We start from the raw sequence: 7,292 nt of genomic DNA, 5'->3' as shown, positions 1-7,292 counted from the left end.
ATATAAGGGTAACTTTTTCCTCATTTGATACGAGTATATATTTGTGTGCTCATTTTAAGATTCTAAAATGAGCAAAAATATCATATGAGCAGAAAATATTATTGGGTTTACCTTGCACTCGGGTGTGTATGTATAAATTTCTTTGTATCTCTTTAGAATATTCTAGCATTAAATATTATAATCATCTTTTGTACGGAGTATTAAGGTGTATATATACTCTGTAGTACTATGTATAAATATGTATGTGATTATTGGCCATAGGATACAAAATAAAAATTTAAAAATGATATTAGTCTTGTTTGGTATAGAAGCTGGAAAGCTTTTAGCTAATAGAGCCTAGTTAGAGGTTAGCTTACTGAAAGACTTAAAACTCGTTTCGAAAAAATCATTATAAGAACTTTTTGAAATCAACTTATTAATAAGGAAGATTTGTAAATTACCACCCAAAAAGGGATTCTATTTTGAAATTACCACCCATTAAAAAATTTATTTTAAATAACCACCCATTAAATTAAAAAACATTCTAGATTACCACCTTTTTTGAATTTCCGGTGGAATTTCCGATTGTGGGTCCCACCATATTAACCTCTCTCCTTTGTTTTCTTCTTTTCTTCGACCTAACACTCTGACTACTCCATTAAACTCAAATTTAGCTTCTCTCACCAATTTCCTCACTTAATTCTTCCAAAATCATCAATTTTTTTTCCCTCTTTCTTCCTATATTTCTCTGTCAAATTCTCAACCACCCCTTTAGGGTTGAATCAAAACCCTAACTTCACTTTTTTCCTGAAAATTGAATGCTTTGGTTATACTTGCATGTACTGTTAAAGTTGCCTTCCTGCAAATTAATTGCAAACTAGTAACCTAATTGCAAAAAAAACCCCAATTTAATTACCCCATGAACCCTAATTCCTAAATTGGCGAAAAACCCTAATTTATGAAGTAAATGATTCTTACCATAGATACGAATTGAGAGTCTGAACTTCAGTAGATAACTTATTCATACGATACCAGTTCAAATTTGAGGAAATTTGGATGAAATTTGGAGCAAAATGTGTGAATTGAAGTTGGAAAATTTATAAACAAGAGAAATCGGGGAGGAAAACAGTCAAAAGAGTTAAATTAATTGTTAATAGCCGTTATGAGGGACCCTCAACCGGATATTCCACCGGAATTTCAAAAAAGGTGGTAATCTGAAAAGTTTTTTAATTTAATGGGTGGTTATTTAAAATAAATTTTTTAATGGGTGGTAATTTCAAAACATGACCCCTTTTTGGGTGGTAATTTACAAATTTTCCTATTAATAATTAGCTTTTTTACTTTTTGGCTATCAAATACACTTATGCCTTGTTTGGTAAAGTGCATTTTGGAGTTATTGAGCCCTATTATATGTTTGACTGATTTAAATACTACCTTTGAATATTTTTAGTTGCAACTTTGGAATATTTTATATCTCACAAATAATACCCCAAAGTTGAAATTAATAAAAATCGGAGGTGGTATCAAATTTGGGTGTTTGGTAAATAGTTTATTGAAAGAGATTTTTGGACTCAAAAAAGCACGCACTTTTAGAAAACAATCAATACAAAACTTTTTAATATTAGCTTATTAAAAAAATCATCTTTTGTCTATTAAATACACTAAAACAACTAAGTAACAGTTAATTACTAAACACTTTTACACAATAAGCTAAACTATTTATAACCAGCTAGTCAAACTAATTAATACAACCAAGTTCAATATTATTCTTAAATGATTAATTGTATTCAATTCAACTTGCTACATGATTAATCATGATATAGCTAATGTTAGTTTACTGATATCATATACTAGCAGTAGTGATGAGTCCAGCAAAGCAAAGACATGGTTGCATGCACGTAATAACAACGAAAATAATGATGCATCTATATTATATCTTGTTAATTATTTTATCATGTATTTAATTTCCTTAAGTTTTTGTTTGGCTTGTCGATCAACATACAATAAAATTAGTTTTCATTCCATAAGGTAAGCAATATAAATGCTAAGGAAAGCTGAGGAATGTTCAATCACTCGCCTAAAACAATAATAGATCGTATAAGCTTAGCTTAGAAGTGCAACAATCTTCTTATATTTCCTTCATTAAAATGGCGAGTATTCGTATCAACTACACTGTTATGTCAATGATGTTCTTAGCTATTCTTTTACTAAGTGTATCAGGTTTGGCTCCGACCTCTTTTTCTCCTACAATACTCATTATTATTACACGTATTATGTGCTTTGGAGATATTGTTATATACACCTAGTGTACCGTACACCCATAGGTATTTTGTACTTATTTTGATGATTATATTTCATTGATTCATCAAATGAAGAACAAAAACTAATCTTGGGTTAATTGGATGTACAGTAAACCTGGATATATATAAAAAATTTATGTGCACGGGCTAAAAACTTTTTTTTTTTTTTTCTATAATTCTAGTCAAATGTCGTTTTCAATTCATATATGCATGTTCGATTACTCTATAAGTTAAATAATTTTTGAAAAATGGGTGACTAATATTCATGGTTAAAATTATTTCAGTTCCAGCATTCATCGATGCAATTGAAACATCCGAAGAAGAAAAATGTCAAGGTGAAGGCAATATATGTGTTTCTAAAGGTGTATATGCTTGTTGTGAAGGACTAGTCTGCTCAGCTTCCAATATTGTTATTGGTGTTTGTAAAAAACCTCTACCGGATCTACTAATAGATTATGCAAATTGAGACTCCTTATAATCATCGAAATTCATGAATACATACAAGCAACTCTACTAAGTATCTAGAAGAGTTTCTTGTATAATATACCACTATTTGTTTCTAGCTTGCACTGTGATGTTTCTCATAAATGTTCTTTTTAATCAGTATTATTATTCATAATATCATAATTATTGTTAGATAATCAACTCAATCAAAAGCTTAAACAGATGGTTGAGGTTAAAGAATATGTTTTATACTCTATCAATAATGTTCATTTTGTTGCTTTGATCGGTCTTGGATTTATTTTTAATTTTTTTTTTCAATTCAAAGTGTATTGTTTGTTGATGGGGGTACACATACGTATGTCAAATTAAAAAAAAAAAGATTGAATGATCATCAAAGTCAAATATAGTAATAATATACGTTATCTAATCATATATACTTCGTAGAATTTTGTGATTGATTGGTCTACCACAGAAACGAGACTTAATAAATTTAGGAAATTGAACCTCATCCGTTGGAAAAATGGCTAGAAAGCATGGGTGTATTTTAATATCACAACTTAAACTACTAATCATACATATACAATATATTCTTATTGAACTTAAGAAATATGGATGATGTTGACAAAATAACTCAAAGTGTTGGACCTTTGATGGCTGTAATGCAATTTAGGTCAAATTGAATGAGTCTATGTGAAGGGAAAAAAAAAAAATTGCAATCTAACCCATGAAATATCACCGTGATCGAATTGAAAAAGGGACCTTACATTTTTTTTTTTTTTTTTTTTTGGACACTCCTTACATGTGTTGTTTGGGAAGAATATGTCTTAACATACACATACTCATATATAAGTTTCAATTATTACTACCTTTTCTTATTTCAATTAATTTATAATCATGTCAATTATCTTGCTGAACTTATCTTTGCATATATATACAATTGGGCGCTTCTTTAAGTTGAATGAATGTTATCACTTGTTTGATTCACTTTGTTATTTACACCTTTTTTTTTTTTTTTTTTAATCTGCTTTTTTAATCTGCAATTATCATCCACATCACTCGTACTTTAGCGAGTGTTTACTAGTAGCCAAGTAAACATAGTAACCGTGGGGTGCTTACCGCGAAGGCGCTCCAGACTCCAAGCAATAAGAGTGTCCATTGCTTGCTGGCAATATCTTGCCTCAATATTACTTTCTTCATTAGTCTAATACCAAATGTCTTGCATTTTCATGGTTTAGCCCTAAATAACTGACACAATCAACTTTACACATATGGCGATGTACTAGTTTGACTTTATTATTATATACAAGTGATAAAATATTAATAAAAATTATCATAAAAATTATATTATAGAACTTTATATAATATTTATCTAACAACATATTTTATTATTTTGTTATAAATAAATTATGGTCAAAGCTAATACATAAATAGTGAAAAAATTCCACCAATTGAGATGGAGGGAGTTATTATTAGCTTTTATGAATTTAATTATTTTATTGCGTTAGGAATTCTATCTTTACCATATCTTAATCTTAACTATTTTCACATTATTGCAGTTAAATTGAGATAGAGAAAGTACTCGACATAAATCAACAGGAAGAACAAGTACTCCTTACATATGAATTATCAATTACATAAAGATCAAATTACAAAACTAGAAAGTAGCTAGCTAAAACAAATTACAGGCTAAAAAAGGATGCTTAAATTTAAAGAGGATGATTTTGGAATGGTAGGCCAGTGTTTGATTCTCATTAGCCCCAACTTCTTGTTTCAATCGAACGAGTCCCTAAAACCCCGAGGATAGGGGATCCATGTCTAAGTTCGTTTCCTCAACTAGAAAGTGATCAATGAATCAAACTTGAAATTATTATTATGAAGTAATAATATAAGATGAAAGGTAATACTGTTAAATTTGGAAACAATATGAAATGGGCTTGGGCAACCCGAACAAGGAGGAGGAGAATTTGGTCCACAAACTAGGTTTTGGAGTTTTCACACTAAAACCAATTGACAATAATAGGAGTAACTCCTCTACCTTATAAAGTGTGAAAATTGTATAGTACACTAGGGTGTACCATGCTCATGGTACACCTAGTGTTAAATGATGTGTTTTTAACATTTTATTTGCAAGCTGTCAGTTTGTTATTTAAAAAATAAAAAAAAAAATCAATATCTTCCACAATTCATGGGATTCAACGTGATATTCTCCATTTTTACATAACTTTTAAAATTAAATTTCACCATATTTCAGTTTCGAATTAAGAGAGAATAAAGTTTATAAAAAATTTTGTAGAGAGAAAAATACAGAGCAAATTATGAGAACATTATAATAGATGGATCGGAGAAGCTAAGGTAATTTGATTTTATTTGTTATGATTTTAATTTCAGGATTTTACTTATTAGGTTGATTTTATTTCGTTATTATTTTGCACAATTATTGTAAAATATCGTTGTTTTTTTTTTAAAATTTTGATATTTATGAATTTGAGATCCATATGACAAAGGTTGAAGATAGGTTCTTTTATTTTGTCAAAGGTTGAAGATGATGTTTTTTATATTTTGTCAAATGTTGAAGATGGTGTTCTTTATAAATTACTTGTGTTCGTTATTATAGTTATTGAACAATTATATGAATGTTCTTTATTTTTATCCTTTATGTTCTTTGCTTCGATGTTATTTGATTTATTCTGTATGTTCATTGAATTATCACTAACTACGTATATTTTTTTTTTAATCAGGATCGTGAAGGTTGATGACGATATTCTTTTGAGATCTCCTCTATTGATGATTGTTTTTCAGATCTAAAGAACATCTGTAATATTATTAAAGAACATGATAATATTATGAAATGAATATAACTTATATATATACCTACCACGATCCAAATACAAAATTCAAAGAACATTTCACAATAAGCAATGAACATTATGTGACGATAAAAGTACATTGCAATTACAATAAAAAAAACATGGACAATTAAAATAAACTATCAAAAAATCTAATAAAAATCATTATATGATATAATTATGGAGATAAGGAAAAAGGTATAGTTTTAAAAAATAATTGTACATTACAAACAACTATAAAGTACATCATGTTTTCTAATAGAGAACATTATTAAATCACATAAAGAACATCACAAAAAATTTATATATACCAACCCTAAAATGAATATTGTAACTATATATATTAAAGGTGAAAAATATGAACGAAATTAAAAAAAAAATTGAAAACTAAAATTTTGAAAACCAAATTTATAAATTTAATTAAATTTTGAAATTTAAAAACAAAATCTTAAGTTATTTTTAGGTCAAATAATTTTAGAGAATAGAAATTCTTTTTTTTTTTATAAAGAACATTATATAGTCATATAAAGAGCATCATTTAAAATTTGAAATTTAAAATTCAGGTGCATGGTACACCTGGGTAAAGCTTGATTCGTGGAGGCGGATGCACAATCCGCATGGTGCATCCGCTCCAAAGTACAAAAAGGCGGAATGAACATGCAGGTATATACTAATGTACATGGGCATATAAAAGAACACAGTGTTCATTTATAATGTACATGGACATATATATAAAAGAACATAGTGTTCATTTATAATGTACATCAGATTTTTGTGCAACAATTTTGTATATTATTTTTGTATAATGATATAATTATTTTTTTTGTATAATGAAATAGATAAACAGTACTATAATTATTTTTTTTTACCATACATTAATTACAATCATTTCAATTTTTTTTTTTACCAAAAGTTCACTTTCTCTCTCCAAACAAAACTTCAAACCCATTTAAATTCCTCAAACCTCAAACAAAATTTCAAGAAATTCGAAATTTTGAGTCCAAAATTGTTCAAGATGACAAATAAAAACGAAAGGTAAGACCAAATTCGACATTCATACTTGTTTATTTGACATTCATACTTGTTTATTTTGAGTTTGAGTGTTTGTTTTTTATAAATTTGATTGAAAATTGTAGTATTTGATTTTATTGGGAATTAATTGCAATTTTGATGTTATTTTGTTGTTACAATGAGAAATAAAATGAAGTTCTTGAAGAAGATCGTCCGACTATACCATTTTTGAAGAAGAAAGCAAGCAAATAGACAATTTTAGAAAAAGTTGTAGATTCAAATAATACAATGTACATTAAAATACAGTAAAATGTTTTTTTTTTCATATACTTACATGATGCAAATAATACAATGTACATTAAACATGTAACCAACATTATAACATATATATTCATTAGAATATAATACAATGTACATTATAATACAATAAAATGTACTTTTTTATATGCATACATAGTCATTTATACCAAATGTACATTTACTATATGAATAATGTTCTTTAATATTATCATGTTCTTTACTAATATTACAAATGTTCTTTAGATTTACAAAAAAAACATATAAAACTAGATGTTCTTTATAAAATAGCAATATGTTCTTTATAAAACAACTATATGTTCTTTACTGAACAACTAAATGTTCATTTCGCCTTTTTTTTTTTAAAGAAAATCGGATGCACCATGCTTAGTTCATCCGCCTCCACAGAAAAAAT

General features: G+C 27.7%; 1 long non-coding RNA gene across 1 annotated transcript; it reads left to right on the top strand.

Moving 5' to 3' along the window:
• The first annotated feature begins 1,977 nt into the window (after positions 1-1,977).
• Positions 1,978-3,073, top strand: LOC145576866 (uncharacterized). The gene is made up of 2 exons (XR_014098569.1): positions 1,978-2,199; positions 2,564-3,073. It is a non-coding gene; the product is annotated as an uncharacterized LOC145576866 (long non-coding RNA).
• Positions 3,074-7,292: the final 4,219 nt, after the last annotated feature.

The sequence above is a fragment of the Chenopodium album genome, chromosome 13 (genome assembly GCF_948465745.1).
Source record: "Chenopodium album chromosome 13, dcCheAlbu1.1, whole genome shotgun sequence".
NCBI classification, from domain to species: Eukaryota; Viridiplantae; Streptophyta; class Magnoliopsida; order Caryophyllales; family Amaranthaceae; genus Chenopodium; species Chenopodium album.
Note: the sequence above shows the minus strand (reverse complement) of the source record. Positions and strands in the feature narration are given on the sequence as shown.